The 22,910-nt window shown below is 36.1% G+C and overlaps 1 protein-coding gene across 4 annotated transcripts in view; it reads left to right on the forward strand.

Annotated features, from left to right (window-relative positions):
* The first annotated feature begins 313 nt into the window (after positions 1–313).
* The window catches only part of FRMPD1 (FERM and PDZ domain containing 1), a 263,914-nt gene continuing 241,317 nt past the window's right edge, over positions 314–22,910 (forward strand). For 2 of the 4 annotated variants that reach the window (XM_074200549.1, XM_074200546.1), the window contains exon 1: positions 314–510. The gene's annotated coding sequence lies outside the window, so the exon portion shown is untranslated. Of the gene's footprint in view, positions 511–7,770; positions 8,209–22,910 lie in introns of those variants that run through there. The other 2 variants (XM_074200548.1, XM_074200547.1) reach the window with 2 other exon arrangements.

Raw genomic sequence — 22,910 nt, forward strand, 5'->3', positions numbered from 1 at the left:
CTCACCTGAAGCTAGCATCTATTTCTAAATTCTTTTTGAAGTTTTTGAATTACGTGGCACTTCAATACATGGCAGAGTTAGAACCTCAGGCAGGTAACTTGTTTTTTTGTTGGGGTTTTTTTAGCTCAGTTCAAGGGAACCCTGAAGGCTTCTGAAATATCTAGAGAGGGTGTGGCCTCTGCATAGGTTAAAAGCCAACTAGGGCAAAGACTGAAAGAACCGGTTGGAAAGGGACTGCCTGGATAGGAAGATGACTCTCCAGTTTGGCATGAGCCAAGCTCCCTAGGACAACAGGAAGAGGAGACTAGAGAGCACATGGAGTGGTGTGAGACGAATGACTAGCAATTCCAGACTAGAAGCAATCCTCTGCAAAAGTAGCCTAGGTAGTATAAAGATGTTTAGAAATAATCCTTGGAATCAAAGAAATCTGAAAAAAGAGAGATTGAACTGTTATGCCTCAAGAATTTGAAAAAGGCCCATCAGAAGGGACATATTATTTGTATCTTTAAGGTAATTGATCCTTTATTTCATTCACCTATGAAAAGTTTGTGTATTTTATTTCTCTGCACCATCTATTATTGGCTTTGAACTAGATATACTCAGGTGTGTGCTGTAGTTAAAGTAATAACACTGGAGATTGGTTGGTTAGGGGAACTATCACCTGGATTGCTCTTCTTCAACTGGGCAAATTGAGGTTCTTCAGAGTTTGAGCCAAATGACTTGATATAATATGAGTGGAAATTTAGGAATGCCTAAATTTGAATAAAATAACCCAGGATTCCTTTTGTAGTTTATTAATTTTGAGCAAATGGTAAAAGTTCTTGCCATAGTATTGAAGAAAGACAATACAACTGAACATTATGTCATTTGTGATCTTTATCAACCATTGAAATTCCTAGTTTCCAAGGAGATCTGGAGGCATAAGGAGAGTAAAAAATAATATTCCAGTGAAGATCCTGATTTTGGTATGATTATTGTATATGAAGATGTTAAAGTTACCAAAAGGCAGATGGAGAAAAACTTCTATTTTCTGATGAATTTGGGAACAAACTGTGCCATATGGGTGATTAAGACTGTGGAGTTTTGTCCATAGATTTTTTGTTTGTTTTTGATTTGGTCATCTTTCTTTTTTGAACTAGAGTTAACCCCTACTTCCCAGGTAGGTCACCCAGTTTATTGGGCTTGGAGTCAGAAAGAAAGCGTTCAGATTCAACCTCTGGCACTTACTAGCCATGTAACCCTGGACAAATCATTTCACCTCTGTCTGCTTATACCATCTAACTCCTAGAGTTGAGTAGTGGGAAAAGGAAAGAAAAGGAAATTTGATTTTGTATTAGATAACAAAATGTTGTAGGGGAAAGATTTATGGGTTTCCATTCAGAGGATTTGGCACACTCTAACTTTTATTTACTTTTTGAGAAACACTGGATAAATCATTAACTTTTTCTGGGTCTCAGTTTCCTTATCTGTAAAACAAGGGGAGCAGAACATAGTTTGTGTTTGGGTCAGTCATGGATTTTCTTTCTATCTTTTCTAAAAAATAAATTTATTTATTTATTTATTTATTTTTACAACTACATGCAAAGATTGTTTTCAACATTCATTTTTTGGTAAGATTTGGAGTTCCACTTTTTTCCCCCCTCCCTTCCCTCTCTCCTCCCCTTGACAGTGAGTAATCTAATAAAGGTTACACATGTATAACAATGCTAAATATATTCCATGTTAATCATATTGTGAAAGAAGAATCAGAAAAAAAGGAAAAAAAACATGAGAGGGAAAAACATAAATTTTAAAAATTTAAAATAGTATGTTTTGGTCTGTATTTAGACTCTGTAGTTCCTTCTCTGGATATGGATGGTATTTTCCATCACAAGTCCTTTAGAATTGTCTTTGATAGTTACACTGCTGTGAAAAGCTAGTTCAAACATAGTTGATCATCACACAATTCTGTTCACACAATACTCTCACTTCACTCAGCATCAGTTTATACAAGGCTCTTCTGAAGTTGGCCACTCACACTTATGGATCTTCTTGGCAAAGATACTGGAGTGGTTTGTATTTCCTTCTCCAACTCATTTTACAGATGAGGAAACTGAAGTGAATAGAGTTAAGGGACTTGCCCAGGTTAACATAGTAAGCATCTGAGGTCACATATGACTTCACTAAGATGAATCTTCATGACTTCAAGCCTAGTACTCTATCCACTGTGCCACCTACCTGCCCCATGGAATAGAATCTTCTATAAATTGGAATAGAGGCATCTAAAATTCCTTCTAGTTTTAAAGTTATGATCTATAAAATACGAAGGATTATGAATTCCAGCAGGGAGGAGTAAACTAACATTACCTTTCATGGCAGTAGTACAAAAAAATGGGAAGACTCATGTCTATGTTTTTCAGATAATAATGACGAAGTTTTGAAGAAATAGGCATCAGTTTGCTGTTGGTTTAGCAAAGATGTTGGAGGATAAAACTGACGTGAGAACAAGACTTGTCCATGCAAAGAAATATTGGAGTCAGGTTGGCTGTTTGCATGGTTATCTGAAACTTTTCAGAACAAATTTTTTTCCTGAAGATATTAATGATAACAAACACTCTGATGTTTTAAGGTTTACAGATCATTTTCCTTACAACAGTAGATAGAACGAATATTATTATTCCCATTGGATCATTGAGATCAGAGGTGAGCAGGGCTTCACCCCAGCACACTGAAATCTAATGGGAATATGCTTCTTTCCCAGGAAGGCAAGATCCTTCTTTGTAGAATCCATCATCATCATGCTTCACCTAAAATTCCTCCAGATGAAGGATAAGTGAGAGATGGTCTGTGTCTTTATACTGTTTCTCATCCAGGTCCCCTCACTTGTTTATGTCCAAGTGAAAACATTCCAAGTATGCATTAATAATCACTTGATTTCAAGTCAGAATAACACTTTCTATAACTTAAAGTGGGGGCAGTTAGAGGGTCCAGTAAATAGAATGCTAGGCCTGGAGTCAGGAAGATTACTTTTCCTGAGTTCAAATCTAGCCTCACCCTAGCTGGGTGAACCTGGGCAAGACCCTCTTTGTCTCAGTTTTCTCACCTGTAAATGGACTGGAGAAGGAAATGGTAAATCATTCCAATATCTTAGCCAAGTGCATCCCAAATGTGGTCACAAAGAGTTGGACACAATTGAAACATGACTGAACTGTATACCTTAAAGTACAATATAATTGTCAAATATCATTATCAATGTTGTTAGCAAATACAGTACTGCTGGGAAATGTCTAGCTCTCAGCCTTGCAAAAGGATTTGGTCTGGCATTGACCCAGCAACTGCAGGTGGGACCAGAAATTCAATAAATCTAGGAGCTTTATAGGGGTAAATTAATAAAATGTTTGACCAAATGTAGCAAGCCAATTTTTAAGCTTATAATTTTGTATGGCCTGCAGCTGATGTTATAAATATCCAAATGGTCCTTAGCAGAAAAAAGGTTCTCCACCCCTGCTCTATAACATACCATGCTTTTATTTTTTAAATGATGATAATGATTCCAGCACAGATAAGGTTAGTCCAGCATTGCTTGGCTAAGATAACAGACACTATTGCCCTTTGACAATTCTTATACATTTTCTGCTTTCACAGTTTTCCCTGAGTTATTGCTGTAGGGCTGTCTGTATAGCTAAGTCAATAGTTAATTTGAGTTCAAATTATGCAAAATTCAGTTTAGTGCAAATAATAACCTGATCCTAGGTTGCATTTACTGAGAGTCAAAATTCAATCAATGCTGCACATGCTTGTTAGACAAGGGTTTTCCCATGGCACTATGATGACAGTCTATACTTGATGGTGAAGGCAGCTAGGTTGCACAGTGGTTAGAACACTGGATCTTGAGTCAGGAAAACTCTTCTTCCTGAGTTCAAATCCATCCTTAGATACTTACTAGCTATGTAACCTTTAGCAAGTCACTTAACCCTGCAGTAGTTTTGCCTAAGGGAGTAAGGAAGAATTGGAGATGATTGAAAAACAACTTAAAAAAACAATAAGACTTGCCTATAATTTCATGTAGATGGATTATTCTTCTGTATACTCCTACATCACCAACAGTTGTGTTAAATTTTTTTAAAGAACCCCTCAATCCATAGGATTAGCTTATGTTCTGTTAACCCTTTTAAAATCGCAACAATCTGTAGTTAGTCTTTAAAGCAGCTTTGAGTAGTGTTTGTGACTTTGGAAGGAGAGAAAAGAGTCAACTATCAAGAGATAGTTAACCTTAGCAGTAGTGAGTTGAGTTCTAGAGTAAACAGGCCTAAGGAATCTAGCCAAGCAAATTCTCCAGGAGAAATGTTGTGATTGGTGGGGGAACAGAATAAGGGTCTCCCCCAAGAAAACAAAAGTCTACCAATCCACTCTTCCTACTGATATTGTGGAAACTATGGAGACATAGTGCAAGTTAGGAATAGGGGGACAATTCAATAGGAGTTAAATGTGATTAATCAATATTGATTACCAAGGTTGTTCCCCTTAAAGACAATTCATATTTTTCCTGGTAGTGATGGCCTGATCCTTATTGCCATCAATATTCTTCCATTCTCATAAATAAATGAACATGACTCAGATTTTTATTTGAAATTTCTTTGACCTTGTATCATTGACTGGATTCACACAGATGCCGCTTACTCCCTCCCTTTTATAAAAATCCATTCCTAGAGTTTAGTCATCTCTTGGGCTTTATTGAGGTTCAGTAACTTTTGACCTTATCCAAAGAAAACTAATGGTTTGTAATTATTATCTTCTTCTTCTGTTGCTCAGTAAAATAATGTCTACTTGTTGAAAAAGTATTTCTATAGGTTTAATTTTGGGTTTTTTTAAAATCTTTTATCATGTTATTTTAGAAAGTCAACCAATCTTTTCCTTTTTAAAAAGTGCTAACCTTCCTCCAGCTGCCTTAGGGTGACAGGTCCTGTGATTGTTAATATTGTACAGGTTTTTGTAGAATTTCTTTGATTCTCTTATGGTCCATTTTATAGTTCTGAAAGTATACTCTAAGTCTGCTTATTTTATTTTGCCATTAAGCCAGGTGTTTATTGCTTTTAAGATCTTCCCATTCAACTTTGATTTCAGGGTGCCAGTAAGTCTCTTAATGAATTCAGTCCAGTCTTCTCTTTGATATCTTTATTTTGCTCGATGAGTTTTGCTTGGAGGAGACTAACTCATTTGTAGGTTTCTTTTTAAAATAGTTCAATGTGACCTCCAGATTCAAGCTTGAAGTCTTCAGTTTCTATCTTTCCTTGGCTTAACTATGAACATGTCAATCCAAGTGACATTTTGGTATATTTGAGAAAGATATCCTGAGCTGAAGGAGATGTTTTATGTGTTTTTTAGTGGAGTCATATATAATGTAACACTGTGTTGTCTCCATCACTAGAATGGAAGTTCCACTTTTTTTTACTTCTCTATCTATATCCTCAGGGCTTAGAATAGAGTTTTTCATGTATCAGGAAAATTTCTTTCCTGTTCAATCAGAATTCAACTTTTCCCAAAAATTTTGCTTCTGAAACATTGCAATTTCTGTTGAGAGCTCTATTTTCCTTCCAGACATCTATGTTTGAATCCTCAGTCATCCTCAACTCTTTCCTCTCCTCATCCCATGTTATCAATCAGTTGCTAAGTCAATTCTACCTCCACAATGTTCCCTTTTTTTCCATCCCTGGGTTAGGTCATTGTATTTCACTTGGCCTGTTGAAATAGCCTTCCAATTAGTTTCCCTACTTTCTGTTCCCTTCTAGTTCATTCTCTACACAGCTGCCAAATTTATATTCCTAAGGCAAAGATCTGACTGTCATTATTGTGCATAAGAATCCCCAGTGGCTTGCCTTTAGGATAAAATATAAATCTATTTGGCATTTTAAGTCTTACTTCACAATCTGGCTCCAGTTTCCCTTTCCATGCTTTCTTGCACATTATTCTCCTTCATGTGCTCTTATTGCAGACAAATTGGCCTATTTGTGGTGACATCAACATGGCATTTCACTTCCTGAATTTGCAGAGACTTTACTTAAAATGCTCTCCTTCCTAACTTCTGTTTCCTTCCTTCCTCGGCCTCTTTCAATTTTTAGCTCAGATATTACCTTCTACAGAAAGTGTATCCTGTTCTCCTCAGTTGCCCACACACTTTGCCCCCTCAACCAAAATTACTTTATATCTCTTTGTGATATGTTCTACAGCTCTACAGATGTATCTATAGATAGAGCTCTATAGCTTTATAGAAGCTTCTCTTCCCTCCCCAAACCCCTACCTCAATCTAAATTTTTTGAGGAGACTTTCTTGTTCATTCTTGGTTCTCCAAGAGAACCAAAGACATCATCAGGAGAGTGATGTCTTCACTCCCAAGTAAACTGTATTTAAGTGAGGCAGAATTGTGCAAGTCACCAGCCTTACTTTCTCCTTCAGTTATCAGAATCCAATGGAAACACCTAAATCCAGATAAATGGCAATGATCCAGTCTTTTTCTTTCTATTCCTGTTCAGTGACTATCAAAGTACCAAATAGTAGGTACTTAGTAAATGTTTAATGAATAAATTAATGGAATATAGATGTCTCCGTGTGAAGAAACTCCCACTACCACAAACAATTCTGCAACATGTAGTTCTAGGGAATGTATAGCAGGAAAGTTAAGTAACTTGTACAGGTTCACACCAATACTTGTCAGAGGCAGAACACAAACTGAACTTCATATTCTTATTTGGAAAAATATTTTTGAAAACTATTTTTTCCAATTATGTATAAAGCAATTTTAACATTATTTTTTTTTATAATTTTGACTTCCAAATTCTCTTTTGTTGAGAAAGCAAGTGATTGTATATGGGTTATATATGTTTAATCATGCAAAACATATTTCCATATTAGTCAAGTTGTAAAAGAAAATGCAGACCAAAAAAAATCCCAAGAAAAATGAAGTAAAAAATCGTGTGCTTTGATTGGCATTCACAACTTCATCAGCTCTCTCGGGAGGTGGATTGTATTTTTCATCACGAATCCTTAGGAATTGTCTTAGATCATTGCATTGCTGAGAATAGCCAAGTCATTCACAGTTATTCATTATACAATACATTATACATACAATATTACTGTTGCTATGTACGATGTTCTCTTGGTTCTGCTTACTTAATTTTGCATAAGTCAGTTCATGTAAATCTTTCCAGGTTTTTCTGAAAGCATTCTACTCATCATTTCTTCTAGTACTTCTAGTATTTCATTATAATTATATGCCACAACTTATTCAGCCATTTCCCAATTGATGGCCATCTCCTCAGTTTCCATTTCTTAGACACTACAAAAGAATTGCTATAAATATTTTTGTATATATGTGTCCTTTTCCTTTCCTTTGATCTCTTTGATCTCAGACCTAGTAATGGTATTGCTGGGTTAAAGAGTATGCACAGTTTTATAGTGCTTTGGACACAGCTCCAAAGTTTTCTCCTGATTAGTTCCATTAATGTCCAACAGTGTATTAATGTCCTAATTTTACTACCTCCTCTCCAAAATCTGTCATTTTCTTTTACTGTCATATTAACCAATCTCAAAGGTATGAGATGATATCTCAGAATTGTTTTAATTTGAATCTTTCTAATCAGTAGTGATTTAGGGCATTTTTTCATATGACTATATGATAACTTTGATTTCTTTGTCTGAAAATTGCCTGTTTTTTATCCTTTGGTTATTTATCCATTGAAGAATAATTTGTATTCTTATAAATTTAACTCAGTTCTCTATATATTTGAGAAATGAAGCCTTTATCAGAGACATTTACTGTAAAGCTTGTTTCCCAGTTTTCTGCTTTCCTTCTAATCTTGGTTGTGGAAAAATATTGTCAGTTTTAGTGGTCTCATTTAAAGATGAGTCAGGTTGTCACTGGTGGGATATTTTTCCATTTCCTTCTTCAAAGTTCACCTATACAATTCAAATGTGCTGCTGCTTCTGCTACTCCTACTAACTATTCAATGGGAAAGCTTGTGATGGGCAGGCTTTTTTATGTCATTCCTTTGTGTAACCCCAGGTTCCGGAGCCACTGCGCAGAGATTTTGGATACTGTTATTGTACCTTTAAGAGGGGATACAATCTTATAAGAACCAGTTTAATCATCATCTGTAGGCTGCTAGCCAGACCGGAGAGAAACTTTCTGTGGTTCAGAGATAAAGAACAAAGAGAGCTTTCCAGAGGGACTGGGTAAGTTAACTGTCACAGGAGAAAGCATCTGAAGAGATATTTTGTAACAGAACTTAGGTAAACTCTAAACCCCTACAGAGATAATATCCTAAAGGGAATTCTTGAGACACATTGCCATTCTGAGAGAAATGAATTTTTTTTTAGGTTTTTTTTTTTGCAAGGCAAATGGGGTTAAGCAGCTTGCCCAAGGCCACACAGCTAGGTAATTATTAAATGTCTGAGACTGGATTTGAACCCAGGTACTCCTGACTCCAGGGCCGGTTCTTTATCCACTACGCCACCTAGCCGCCCCCCCAAGAAATGAATTGTTGAACTGAAGTACTAGCTGTTCTGGGTGATGGTTAGGGGTGTCACTGGCTATGATTATTCTCCTTTATTTCTCTCTGATTCTTAGGCTTCTTTATTTTTAAATTAGAGATAAGACTATAGAACTTATTTTAAAATTTTCTTACTAGAAACAATATATATAAAATATAGACCATATATATGTGTGTGTATATATATATATATATATATATATGTATCTATATATATATATATATATCTGTATTTAGTTTTTGCAAGGCAATAGGGTTAAAGTGGCTTGCCCAAGGCCACACAGCTAGGTAATTATTAAGTGTCTGAGACTGAATTTGAACTCAGGTCCTCCTGACTCCAGGGCCGGTGCTCTATCCACTGTGCCACCTAGCTGCCCCTGCATATATTTTCATCTATATGTATACATCTAAACAGTGTCTTAAGAAATGATACACTAGTCAGAGTGCTGGACCTGGAGTCAGGAAGTTATAAGTTCATCTCTAGGCTCAGATGCTGACTAGCAATGTGATTCATGTGCCCTGGCATCACAACCTTTGAGTGTTCTCTCAACTGTAAAATGGAAATAGTAAGTGCTTACTTTTCTAAATTGTTTTCAGGATAAAATAAGATAATATATTCAAAGTGGTTTGCAAGTTTTAAAGCACTATTTAAATGCTGGCTATTATTATTACTTGGAAATAAATTTAAATATATGGAGATGATTTGTAAACATACAATATACTTTGATGTTAACTACTGAGTGGGTTCTCCTTAAATAACTTTTGATTGGTTGATTGAAATTATTTTAAATAATCAAGGTATCAAAAGACAATCTTGGAAATCTTGTACTTCACAAAGATTTTATTGGGATAGTATTACAACATACTAGTATTATCAACATAGATTTATAGTTTCAAATATAATTCTTTTTTGTTTTTCTTTGATTATTGAAATGTTAATATTTGATGATGTTTATTATATTTGTAATAAAAAGAAGTTCAGGGGAAAAAAAGAAATTGGATTTTTGTACCAGATACATTTGAATCTAAATTTTTCATCAAGAAATAGATTAGCACTCTGCCTCTGGAACAGGACTCTGGGGCTCTGACCACATTCAGATCCTGATCCCAGTCTAAGCACCCCCATAGAACAACAGGGCCCCCCCACCTCGGCCCCATGGCAGAGGGGGGTGCTTATGTTCATATACAAACCAGGAGGGAGAACAGAACCTCACACACTGAGACCCTTGTGGGAGTGTCCCAAAAGCTCAGGAAGCACCCCCAAAAAACAGGCTTAGGCTGGGAAAATGAACAAGCAAAGAAATAAGAGGAATACTATTGAGAAATATTTTGCAAATGAGCCCAAGAAGGATCAAAATACTCAGTCTGAAGATAAAGAAGCACAAGCTCCTACATCTAAAGACTCCAAGAAAAACAGAAATTGGGCTCAGGCTATGATAGAGCTCAAAAAAGACTTTGAAAATCAAATGAGGGAGTTGGAAGAAAAACTGGGAAAAGAAAGGAGAGAGATGCAGGAAAAACATGAAAATGAAGTCAGCAGCTTAGTCAAGGAAATCAAAAAAAAATGCTGAAGAAAATAGCATGCTAAAAAACAGCTTAGGTCAAATGGATAAAACAGTTAAAAAAGTTATTGAGGAGAAGAATGCTTTAAAAAGCAAAACTGGCCAGATGGAAAAAGAGATAAGAAAACTCTCTGAGGAGAATAAATCCTTCAGACAAAGAATAGAATTCAGGGAGATTGATGAATTTAACAGAAATCAGGAATCAATACTTCAAAACCAAAAAAATGAAAAATTAGAAGAAAATGTGAAATATCTCATTGAAAAAACAACTGATATGGAAAACAGACTTAGGAAAGATAATTTGAAAATTATTGGAATACCTGAAAGTCATGATCAGGAAAAGAGCCTTGACATCATTTTCAAAGAATTACTACAGGAAAATTGCCCTGATATTCTAGAAGCAGAGGGCAAAATAGAAATGGAGAGAATCCACCGATCCCCCCGAGAAAGAGTTCCCAAAAAACCAACCCCTAGGAATATTATAGCCAAGTTCCAGAACTCCCAAGTCAAAGAGAAAATATTACAAGCAGCCAGAAGGACACAGTTCAAATATCGTGGAACTGCAGTCAGGATCACTCAGGACTTAGCAGCATCTACAATGGAAGCTTGTAGGGCTTGGAATACAATATACCAGAAGGCAAAAAGAGCTTAGAATGCAGCCAAGAATGAACTACCCAGCAAGGCTGAATGTCCTCTTCCAGGGAAAAAGATGGACTTTCAGTGAACCAGGGGAATTTCAAAGGTTCCTTTTAGAATGGCCAGAGCTGAACAGAAGGTTTGATCTTCAGATACAGGACTCAGGTGAAGCATGGAGATTGGAGGAGAGGGAGGAAATATGAGGGACTTAATGAGGATGAACTGCATGTGTAGAAAAATGATACTGATAATATTCATATGAACCATCTCAGTTAATAGAGCAGGTAGAGGGAGCTTTTATAGTTGAAGCACAGGAGAAAGCTGAATTTGAAGATAAAATATGGTGTAAAACTGGAGTCAATAGGAAAAAAAGGGAAATGGAAAGGGAGAAAGAAAAAGGAGAGGGGGAATAGTCCAAGATATTTCACATAATAAGATATTGCAATGATATGGAAGGGGGGGGAGGCAAGGGGGAATAAGGGAACCTTTGCTCTCATCAGAGATGGCTAGGAGAGGAAACAGCAAATATACTCAATGGGGTACAGACATCTGGAGTAAGAAGGAGGGGGGAGCAGGGGGAAGGGGTGGGGATGTGAATAAAGGAGGAGAGGATGGACCATGGGGGGACAGTGTTCAGATATAACACATTTTTTTTACTTCTTGCAAGGGGCTGGGATTGGATGGCCTGCCCAGGACCATAGGGCCAGGTGGATTCTGGGCCTAAGGGGTGGTATGGGGGCTCAGGGCCTCTTAGCCCCAGGACCAGGGATCTGTCTGCTGTGCCACTCAGCGACCCTACAGCAGAGTCAGAGTGAAAGGAGAGAGAAAATATAGTACGTGGTAGTGGAGAAATAAGAAAGGAGGGAGTTGCGATCAGCAATGGCAACGTTGGAAAAATATGGAAGTAACTTTTGTGATGGACTTATCATAAAGAATGTGATCCACTCATGACAGAGCTGATGGTGTTGGAACAAAGACTGAAGCACATTTTTTGTTATTATTATTTGGGGGAGGGTGCAGGGCAAGTGGGGCTGTGTGGCCTGCCTGGAGCCACATAGCAGAATGATCTTTGGGTGTCTGAGGCCGGATTCGGACCCAGGTGCTCCTGGCTCAAGGGCCAATGTTCTGTCTGCCACCCAGCCACCCCTACTATTATTACTATTTTACTTTATTTTCGGTCTTTTTTTTTTCTTCTTTTTGGTTTTTGCAGGACAGTGGGGATCCGGTGGCTTGCATGTCACACGGCTGGGTGATTAATGGGTCTACGGGGCTGGATAGGGGCTCGGGTGCTCGTGGCTCCAGGGCTGATGCTTCGTCCATTGTGCCACCTGGCCATACCTACAATTATTACTATTATTGTTTTTTAATTTTAATTTTTTTCTCTCCCCTTTACTTTTTCGCTCAAGCAAGTCTATCTATATTCATGGGGGAGGGGTATTTTGTTTACTTGTAAACAAGTATATTTTATTAATGTAAAAAAACATTTGTACGAAATGAGAATAAAAAAATTATAAAATAAATAAATATATTAAAAAATAATAAAGAAATAAATAAAAATAGATTAGCTAGAAAACCTGAATTTAACTTAATTTTAAAAAATTATTTTAATAACTCATTTTATAAATAAATATGTTCATCCAATTAACAGTCATTTGTTTACTAAATTCCCATTATATGTCAGGCACTGTGTTCCTGGAAGTGTGTGTGTGTGTGTGTGTGTGTGTGTGTGTGTGTGTGTGTGTGTAAACCTATGTGATTTTGATAAACTGAACCATATAAATGTATAAAGGGAAAGTTTAAAAAATGTCTGAAGTGAATCCTTTGTATATCAATTAGCTATAATCCTACATTCTGTGTCTATTTTCTTCTTTTGAACCAACTGGACCAACTGTTTTCAAACTTTCTGGCCTCAGAAACTTAAACTCTTAAAAATTGTTGAAGATCTCCCCTTCAATGCTTTATTTAATATGTTATAGATATTGTTATTTACCATATTTTTGTTTAGGTGCTTCTATCATGTCAGATTTTTTGTAACCCCAGTGAGGGTTTTCTTGTCAAAGATACTGGAGTGATTTGCCATTTGCTTCTCCAGGTCATTTTAAAACTGAGACAAACCAGTTAAGTGACTTCCCCAGGGTCACACAGATAGTAAATGTCTGAGGCCAGGTTTGAACAGAGGAAGAAGAGTTTGTAACTGTCTGCATGTGTTATGCAGTGACTCCCAATTCCTTCATAACTGCTTCCAGACAACAGTTATTACAAGAGGGTCAGTATACATGAGTATTGAGCAAATTCATTTTGTTCTTTATTTAGAGCTAACAAAATATTACTATGTAGAAGCTGCATAGTTTTTGACATTAAAAAATGGATCTTCATAGTGGAAAAAGCTGGGAGTTACTGTCTTAGGGGACATAATATTCAAATCTTTATTATTATGAGTCAAGTTTTCTTTGGAATAGCTTTTAACTTGACCCTTTACCATGATGGCAATTTTTCCCTGTACCAGACAATTATGCATTTGTTAATCTCTCTGAACACAAATATACACAAAGGCACAAATATATGTATTTATGTGTGCCTACACATAGATGTATGAATTTACATGTATGTTGTTGTTGAGTTTCTTTCAATCATGCCCAACTCTTCCTCACTCCATTTGGGATTTTCTTGGTAAAAAATATTAGGGTGTTGTTTCCTTCTCTAGTTCGTTTTATAGATAAGGAACTAAGGCTAACAGGGTTAAGTGATTAGCTCAGGGCCATACAAACAGTATGAATCTAAGGCCATATTTGAACTTAGAAGTCTTCCTGACTCCAGCCCAGTATTTTATCCCTTGTGTCACCTAGATGTCCATTTAAAGGCATATAAATATATATATATATATATATATATATAAACACACATGTTTATGTGTGTATGTATTATGTATACATATATTCAGTCAATGTTCCAAAAGATTTAATAAAGTTTTAAGCTATTAAAGATTTAAACTGTATTAAACTGTATTAAGACTTTTGGTACTCTCCATATGCACATACACATATACATATAAGCACACATATGTATCTATATACACACATATACACATTATATATAAAATCATGTTTATATCAAACACCCTGTTTATGTCAAACCTTAAAGCACTATATACTGTCAGTTATGATTATCTTTTTATATATAGATATGCAAAATTTGTTTTCTGGATATTATGTATGGAAGCATCTTACATTTGGAATTGCTTTCCCCAACCTTTTTTTTTGAAGTGAATTGTCATTTTTGTTTAGGCACCAATAAGGGGGCCAGGAAACATAACCCTAACTGATTTTTAGAGGCAGATGTTATGTCTTATTCTTTCTTCAGTCATTAAAGTGTGGCATATTGGGGAATAGGAAGATTGAAAAGACCTTACTGTGCCGATATTATAGAACCAATTTTTGGCTATTCAAAGTCTTGTTTGTGGTTTATTTATGCTCACGTTCCTTTAGAATTCCTGTCCCAGGACAGTGCCAACCTAATAGTGAAAGCACTAATAAACCTTCACCCCATCCATCTTTTTGCCATCTCCCCTCAAGTACCTGCTTCTCCTTTTGACCCCTTTTTGAGTCTTTGACCATTTTGTTTTTGCCTTTTCAAGGAAGTGTAATCAAATGAACTTGAAAAATACTTCTGAGAAGAATTGTCAATAAATTCACAATCCCAGACCAAAACAATCTTCCTTGACCACTATTCCCCTTTTTGTGATTCTTCTTCCTATTAGAATAAAAACAAACTTCTTGAACTCAGAGTTTGCTGGGAACATAGTACCTCATAAATGCTTTTTCATTCATATTGTAGTCTAAATAATTCTGAATTTGGGATCTTAGAAATTATGGATCTACTGTTTACCTGCTTTGTCATCCTGAACAATTCACTAATTCTCTCCAAAGTTCAATTTCCTCATTGGGAATGTAGTTATCTCTTCCACATTGTGATGTTCCTCATCAAGATTTCTATATCTTATGAACTGATATATGAAATCAAATGGGAATTTGGGAGGAGTTTGCAGAAGCCACAGACTACATGTGGAGGTCAGTGGGCAACACAGAAAATGTTTAGAAACTCAGAATTGAATAAAAGATATGTATAATATTTCACAATATCAACATATTTTATTATTTTTCGCAAGGCAATGGGGTTAAGTGACTTGCCCAAGGCCATACAGCTAGGTAATTATTAAGTGTCTGAGGTTGGATTTGAACTCAGGTCCTCCTGACTCCAGGGCTGGTGCTCTATCTACTGTGCCACCTAGCTGCCCCATATTTTATCTTTTAACACATAATAATTCAGACTTCTTCTCTGGTATGAAAGGGAGAGATCAAAAAATTTTATGTGGATTTTCCAGATCATAGTTGCACCAGGCCCCGAACCCCCACAATGTAGAAGGGGTAACATTATTCTATATGTTTCAGAAGGTTGTTGAATGAAATCAAAATATATGTAAATCTCTTTGCAACTATAAAATGTTATATGAATGTTAGATGTCATTATAATAATTATCATTATTACTATTATTATTATTATTATTATTATTATACACATAGGCAACTTTTCACTGTCTTAGTGAATAATCTTTCTGAGTTGCTACAGCCAGAAAAAAATAGTGGCCTTATGATCAACCTTCTTTTCAGTGAACTCTGAATAATAACTTACGTTAATATAGTACTTCAAATTTTGCAAAGGACTTTGCATATATAACATCTTTCATTTGTTTTTCACATCCCTGTGAATTAAGTACTATTATTATCTCCATTTTACAGATGAAGAAACTGAAACTCAGAAAAAAATAAGAGATTGGTGATGGAACAGTGGAAAGAATAAATAAGTGCACTTCTTTGAACTTCAATTTTTTCATTTGTAAAGGAGGACGTTGCACTTGGTGATCTCTGAGGACCCTACCAACTCCAGATCTAGGATCCCAACACTATAATTTTCCCCAGTTTATTCATCTATTTAGTGTCTGAGAAAGAATTTGGTTTTACAGAAATCAAATGTACTGTGTTCCTTACAAAGCAGATTTATTGTGATGGGATGTAAGGAATACTAAAACTCATCACTTAAACCTTTTAGCTTATTTGTCAAAAGATTTAGAGAGAGTGTTGTGTAGAGATTGGAGGTTGAAAATGGTGGCTAAAATGGAACTGGTGGGTGGTAATTAATTATGTTATTTTGGAATCTATTGCCAAAGATTACTATCAATTTATTTGAAGAGTTGTTACATTATTAGCAAAAGCAATATATCTCAAATGAGAAAGTCTCATTATTATTCATTCTTTTTATGTTCCTGCTCTCTTGAGGTACTCAATGATTTCAGATTTAAGTAGTTGTTCCTGTCAAATGAATCTGGCAGTTCAAAGACAAGAAAAGGATGGGTCAGACTAGACTGCCTCCAGAAAGTAATCCAGGTTATAGTTATCATCATACTCCTTCACATTTGTCAAATCTGTTGTTTTCTTTTTAAAAAGAATACTGACTACTCTTTCCTGCCTGTTCTTTTTTAATTTATTATTTTTTGAATTCTTTTTAAAATTAAGTTCCAAATTCTCTCTCTCTCTCTCTCTCTCTCCTCTTATCCTCTCACTGAGAAGACAAAGCATTGATATCAACTGAACATGTAAAATCTCACAAAACACATTCCCATGCTAGCCATGTCACAAAAAAAGGCAAGAAAAATTTAAAAAGTGAGAAAATTACACTTCATTCTTCCTTCAGAATTATTAGTTCTTTCTCTGGAGATAGATAGCATTTTCCACCATAGGTCTTTCAGAATTGTCTTGAATTGTTTTGATCAGAATAAGAAACTGGAGCTATCATAGTGACTTGCCCAAGGTCATATGATTAGCTGGGCAGAGAATCCTAGAATCTGAGATGAAAGAGACCTCAGAGGTCATCATTTTTAGCCAGTTCCTGAAGCAAGAATCATATATAAACATACTTAAAGACCTCCAGAGATGGAGATCTCACTATGTTGAAGCAAGCAACCTATGTAATTTTGAGACTGCTCTAACTATTCGAAAGTTCCTTCTTACATGTAGTAAAATAACCTGCCTCCCTATAGCCTCAATACACTTGATTCTCTGGACCAAAAAACAAAACAAAAATACATACCTCTTCTCCATAGTGATTCTTCAAATAGTTAAAGATGATTGTCATGTCCCTCTAGGTCATCTCTCTTTTTTTTTTTTTTTTTTTTTGCAAGGCGATGGAGTTAAGTGGCTTGCCCAAGGCCACACGGCCAGGTAATTATTAAGTGTCTGAGGCCAAATTTGAACTCAGGTACTCTGACTCCAGGGCCAGTGCTCTATTCACTGCGCCACCTAGCCACCCATAGGTTATCTCTTTTCAAGGCCAAATATCCTCATTTTCTCCACCAACCTATAGAGACATATTCAGGCCCCACTCCTTGCTTCATCTTTGAATATGTTCTAGCTTGTCATCGATGCATAGAAATACAGGTTTAAGGATGAAAAGGACTTTAGAGGTCCTTAAGTCAACTCTCCACTGCCCCCCCATACCCACTTTTTACAGGTAAGGAAACAGAAACTCCAGAGAAATTAAATGTTTTGCCAGAGCATTCAGGAAGTGATAGCACCAGATTGTGATCCCAGATCCTTTGACTGCAAATTCATTCTCCCCTTCAGGGTCTCTTGTTCTTCCTAAAATACAGCACCCAGGAATGAACACAAAGGAAATAATGACAACTCACAGTTCTAATATTCTTTTTTTCTTTGTAAAGTTTTTGCAAGGCAAATGAGGTTAAATGGCTTGCCCAAGGCCACATAGCTGGGTAATTATTAAGTGTCTGAGGTCAGATTTGAACTCAGGTACTCCTGACTCCAGGGCCAGTACTCTATCCACTGTACCACCTAGCCACCCCTCAGTTCTAATATTCTTTATGGTTTAGAAACTTTTCTCTTTAGTTGGATGACTTGTAATCAGAAGGGCCTGAATTCAAATCTTGCCTCAGATAACTATGTGATCATAGACAAATTGCTTAGCATTCTTTGTTTAACTTTCTTCATCTGTAATATGAGGCTTATAATAGTACCTATTTTCCCAGGGTTGTGGTGAAAATCAAATGAAATAATTATATATACATATATATATATATATATATATATATATATCACTTGACAAATCTTAGCATACTAAGTATATGCTATCTATTATTATTATATAAAATAATTTGCAAATCTTACATAATTATGTAAATGTTGGCTATTATTGCTGCTGTTATTATTATTATTATTATCACTTATTCACAACCCTGTAATTACAAGTATTATCAGCAAGAATAAGGCTATCAAGATATCTCTTCAGGACTCTCACTTCCCTCACTCTGTAATCCATACTTCCAGTATTACACTGACAGAGGTTGTATTTGACAGCCAACTTTGAGTTTGGAGAAACCCAAGATCAAGCTTTCTCCTGGCTTAGTGAAGTTAAGCAAATCACTTAACTCTCATCTGAATATCCTAGGCAGTTCTCTAAGCCAACACATTGAAGAACAGTATGCTTGGGTGGATATACAATTAATTAGGAATTTCCTACAGCAAAGAAATCATAAATCTAGTCAAAAAAGAAAAAGAGAGAAGATTGAATGAGTCTTAAATTTAAGGTCCCATTGCTTACACATATTGAAATGACTGGGCAGCAAGACCCCTGTGACGAAGTCAGTATTTGAACTCAAGTTTTCAGACTCCTGGTCCAGCCCCTTTCCCTTCTACCATGACTGTCCTTAGAGGATGATGATGATGATGATGATGATAATAATAATAATGCTAGTTGACAGTTATAGCGGACTTTAAGTTAATTTTTTCTTAGGTTTTTGCAAGGCAAACGGGGTTCAGTGGCTTGCCCAAGGCCACACAGCTAGGTCATTATCAAGTGTCTGAGACTGGATTTGAACCCAGGTACTCCTGACTCCAGGGCCGGTGCTTTATCCACTGCGCCACCTAGCCGCCTCTTGACTTTAAGTTTTATAAAGAACCTCATGTATATTATTGCATTTGATGAGATTATAATTAAACATGACTCAAGACTAAATAAGATATTACATTAGCTAACTAATAAAGATGGAAAGTAAGTTGGACCCAGGACTAAACTCAGAAAGAGATGAGGCTAGATTGCAATTAAGAAACTATGAGGTATTTTCCTAAGCTACTTATTTTTGCAAAGGTTTACCCTTTTGAGACCAATAAGGGGTGGCTAGGTGGCGTAGTGGATAAAGCACCGGCCCTGGAGTCAGGAGTACCTGGGTTCAAATCCAGTCTCAGACACTTGATAATGACCTAGCTGTGTGGCCTTGGGCAAGCCACTGAACCCCGTTTGCCTTGCAAAAACCTAAAAAAAAAATAATGAGACCAATATACATCTAGTCTTGCTCCATGGCTAAGAAGAATAACTAACACTTTAAGCTTTGCAATTCGGTTTACAAATATTATCTTATTTTACCTGAATCACAACCCTGGGAGTTAGGTATTATTAACTCCATTTTACAGGAGAGGAAATGAAGACAGATAACAATGCTCAGGATCACTGGCCACCACTATTAAAAAAGCTCTTCCTTGCTTGCCTCTTTTACAGGAGAAAATTTCCCCCATTCTTTCTCTTGCTTTGCCCTTATCCCAGTGCATCCCTCGTTCTCACCCTTTCATTTTTTTTGGAGATCATTCCAGCATAATTGACTCATATACATGCCATCTGTCTATGTAAACTTTTAACTACCCTAATAATAATAAAGTTCTTCAGGGTTACATATATTTTTCCATGTAGGAATGCAAACAGTTTAATTTATTGAGACCCATATGAATATCTTTCATGCTTACCCTTTTATGCTTATCTTGGGTCTTGTGTTTAGATATCAAATTTTCTATTCAGCTCTAGTCTTTTCATCAGGAATGTTTGAAAGTGTTCTATATCATTAGATAACCATATCCTACCCCCCCAGCCCCACTGCCATCCCGAAGGATTATACTCAGTTTTTGCTGGGTTGGCGATTCTTGGTTATAATCCTAGTTCTAATGCCTTCTAGAACATCATATTACAAGCCCTCTGCTCCTTTAAAGTGGAAGCTGCTAAATCTTGAGTGATCCTGACTGAGGTGCTACCAATATTTGAATCGTTTCTTTTTGGTTGCTAGAAGTATTTTCTCTTTGATTTGGGAGGTCTGGAATTTGGCCATAATGTTTTTGGGTGTTTTCATTTTTGGATCAGGGCAGTTTTCCTTGATAATTTCTTGAAATATGACTAGGTTATTTTTTTAAATTATGGCTTTCAGGTAATCCAATAATTTTAAAATTATCTTTTCTTGATCTTTTTTTCTAGTTCTGTTGGTTTCTGATGAGATATTTAATATTTTCTCTATTTTTTATTCTCTTGACTTTGTTTTATTCTTTATTGGTGTCTTATAGCACCATTAACTTCTATTATCCTATTCTGATTTTTAAGGAATTATTTTCTTCAGTGAGATTTTGTACCACTTTTTCCATTTGGACAATTCTGTTTTTTAAGGAGTTCTTTAAGGAGTTTAGGTGAAATTTTGTACTTTTTTTTCCTTTTGGCATATTCTGTTTTTTTTTAGGGTGCAAATATTTTCTTCAATATTTTTGTGTACCTCTTTTATCGATTAATTCTCTTTTCATAATTTTCTTGTTTCTCTCTCATTTCTTTTTCCAATTTTTCTCAACTTATCCCTTTCCTTAACTCTTCCAGAAATTCTTGTTGGGCTTGAGTCAACATTTTTCTTTGAGGATATTATTTATAACTGTTTTCATATTGTTGCTGTCTTCTGAGTTTATGTTTTCATCTTCCCTGCCACTATGGAATTTTTTTGTGCTCAAACTCTCTTTTTGTTGTTTGTTCATTTTTCCAGCCTATTAATTTTGTATTTTAGACTTTGAACTTCATATTAAAGTTAGGTTCTGCTCACCCAGGGATGGGGGAAGCACAGTCCCAAATTTTAGTTGCTTTCAAAGTTAATTCTTAGGGCTCTGCAAATTTTTGGTGTTTTCAAGATGATGTGATACTGGGAGAGAGGTATGGTCCCTGTTCTCCTGGTCTGCACTCTGGTATTTATCCAAAAAGGGTCCCTGGTCCCTAGTATCCACAGCTCCTTTTAACCCTAGAACAGAAACCCAGGACCCCTACTTCTTTGTACTAACTGTCAATACTCCCCTCTGCCCTGAACTGTGACTCAGACATGTGTAGCATCAATAGAATTGCAAATCTGTTTTTCCTAGTGCCAGCAAAGGATCCCCTCTAATCTCTTTCTGAGCAGTTGTCTAACTCCCTTAGCCTATCTCTAGGCTGAGAGTTCCTGAAGCTGCAGCAGCTGCTGCTATCACTGCCATCACTGATACTTTTAACATATATGTATGTATGTATATATCAAGACAGCACCAACCTGGGTTGGGTGATACAGGCTTTTCCTGCAGATCTCTTAGGTTGGTAAAATGTCTTACCCTACCTCTAGTTGGCTGTACCACTACAAAATCTGATTTGAGGAATTATTTGCAAGTTGTATAGAGGGAAATGTTGAGAGAGTTCAATTGGGTTGTTCCCAACTGAATCCTAGTTCCCCACCTCCCCATCTGAAGAGAGATTCTTAAAAAAAGATTAGAGATTTCTGCCTTAGAGTAATTAGTAATTCTACAGGAAACTAAGAATAAAAAACACTTGTTGGTCCTGAAGATAAGCTTACTAATGGGAAATTTGCTCTTATCCTTGTTTCTTTGCAGGAATAGTAGAATATGAATATAGACTACAATATGTAGTTTTCACCCTTTTTGGTAGCTAATTTTACCAAACTTTTCCCCCATTTTTTAATTTTTTTTTGCCATGGAGGATAACTCTCTTGGAAAGGAAGGGAGAAGTGATTTGTATTCCTATGGAAAATGTAGGTGATGTAACACATACCAATGAAATTTTATCATTTTAAAAATATGCTCTGAAGAATTGTCTGTCTACTTTAGATGTTAATTGACTTTGGGCAAACTGGAAGGAATCTCAGCTCTCAGATAATTCTATTTTTTGTTCCTGGTTCCTGGAATTATCACTGTCTCATTGGGAGATAATTAAGAAGATTGACAATTCTATTCCATCTGCATTCATCTATCCTCATTTTGTTAACAGAGAGTCATTGTTCTTATTTTTTTTCATTTCTTTCAGACTTTTTTCCTAGCACAAAGACTAGTCAAATAGCAATTTAATATAGGGTTTGGAGTTGGGTTTTTTGTTGTTATTGTTCATAAATGAGCTTCAGAGTCCAAAAAATTTCTTCTCCCTCTTTTAAATAGTGTAGAGAAAAGTGTCCAATTTGTGCCAGTCAATAAATATTTATAAAGTGCCTCCTATCAGGAACTATCCTATCAAAATAGGACAAAAAATTGTCTCTGCACTCAAGGAGCTCAGAGTTTAATAGAGGGGACAATATGGAAACAACTTCATACAAATAAAATATGTACAGGATAAATTAAAGACAATCACAGAGGGAAGGTACTAGATGTAAGAGGATTGAGAAAGTCTTTCTGTAGAAAGTGGGATTTTAGCTGGGATTTTAAAGAAGCCAAGAGAGGAAGAGAGAATATTCCAGGAATGGCAGACCAACCAGTAAAAAAGCCCTATAATCTGGGGCATCTAGGTGGTGCAGTGGATAGAGTGCTGGCCCTGGAGTTAGAAGGACCTGAGTTCAAATCCAACCTTAGACAATGATTACCTAGCTATGTGACCTTTGACAAGTCACTTAACCCCATTGCCTTGCAAAAACTTTAAAAAAATGTCTGCAATCAAGAGAACTGCATTTAAATCTTTTTTTTTTTTTAGGTTTTGCAAGGCAAATGGGGTTGTGACTTGCCCAAGGCCACACAGCTAGGTAATTATTAAGTGTCTGAGACCGGATTTGAACCCAGGTACTCCTGACTCCAGGGCCGGTGCTTTATCCACTGTGCCACCTAGCATTTAAATCTCAACTGATACTTACTAGCTGTGTCAACACAAGCAAATCACCCTTGGTCTCAATTTCTTCATCTGTAAAAGAAGGCTGATAGTTATAATTTCCCCCAAAGGGTTGTAAAAAATGAGCATTTAGGTATTAGGTAAATATGAGCTATTATTGATATAACCATATCTTACTCATCTTTCTATCCCCCCA

This window comes from Macrotis lagotis, chromosome X, assembly GCF_037893015.1.
Source record: "Macrotis lagotis isolate mMagLag1 chromosome X, bilby.v1.9.chrom.fasta, whole genome shotgun sequence".
In the NCBI taxonomy this organism is placed as follows: Eukaryota; Metazoa; Chordata; class Mammalia; order Peramelemorphia; family Peramelidae; genus Macrotis; species Macrotis lagotis.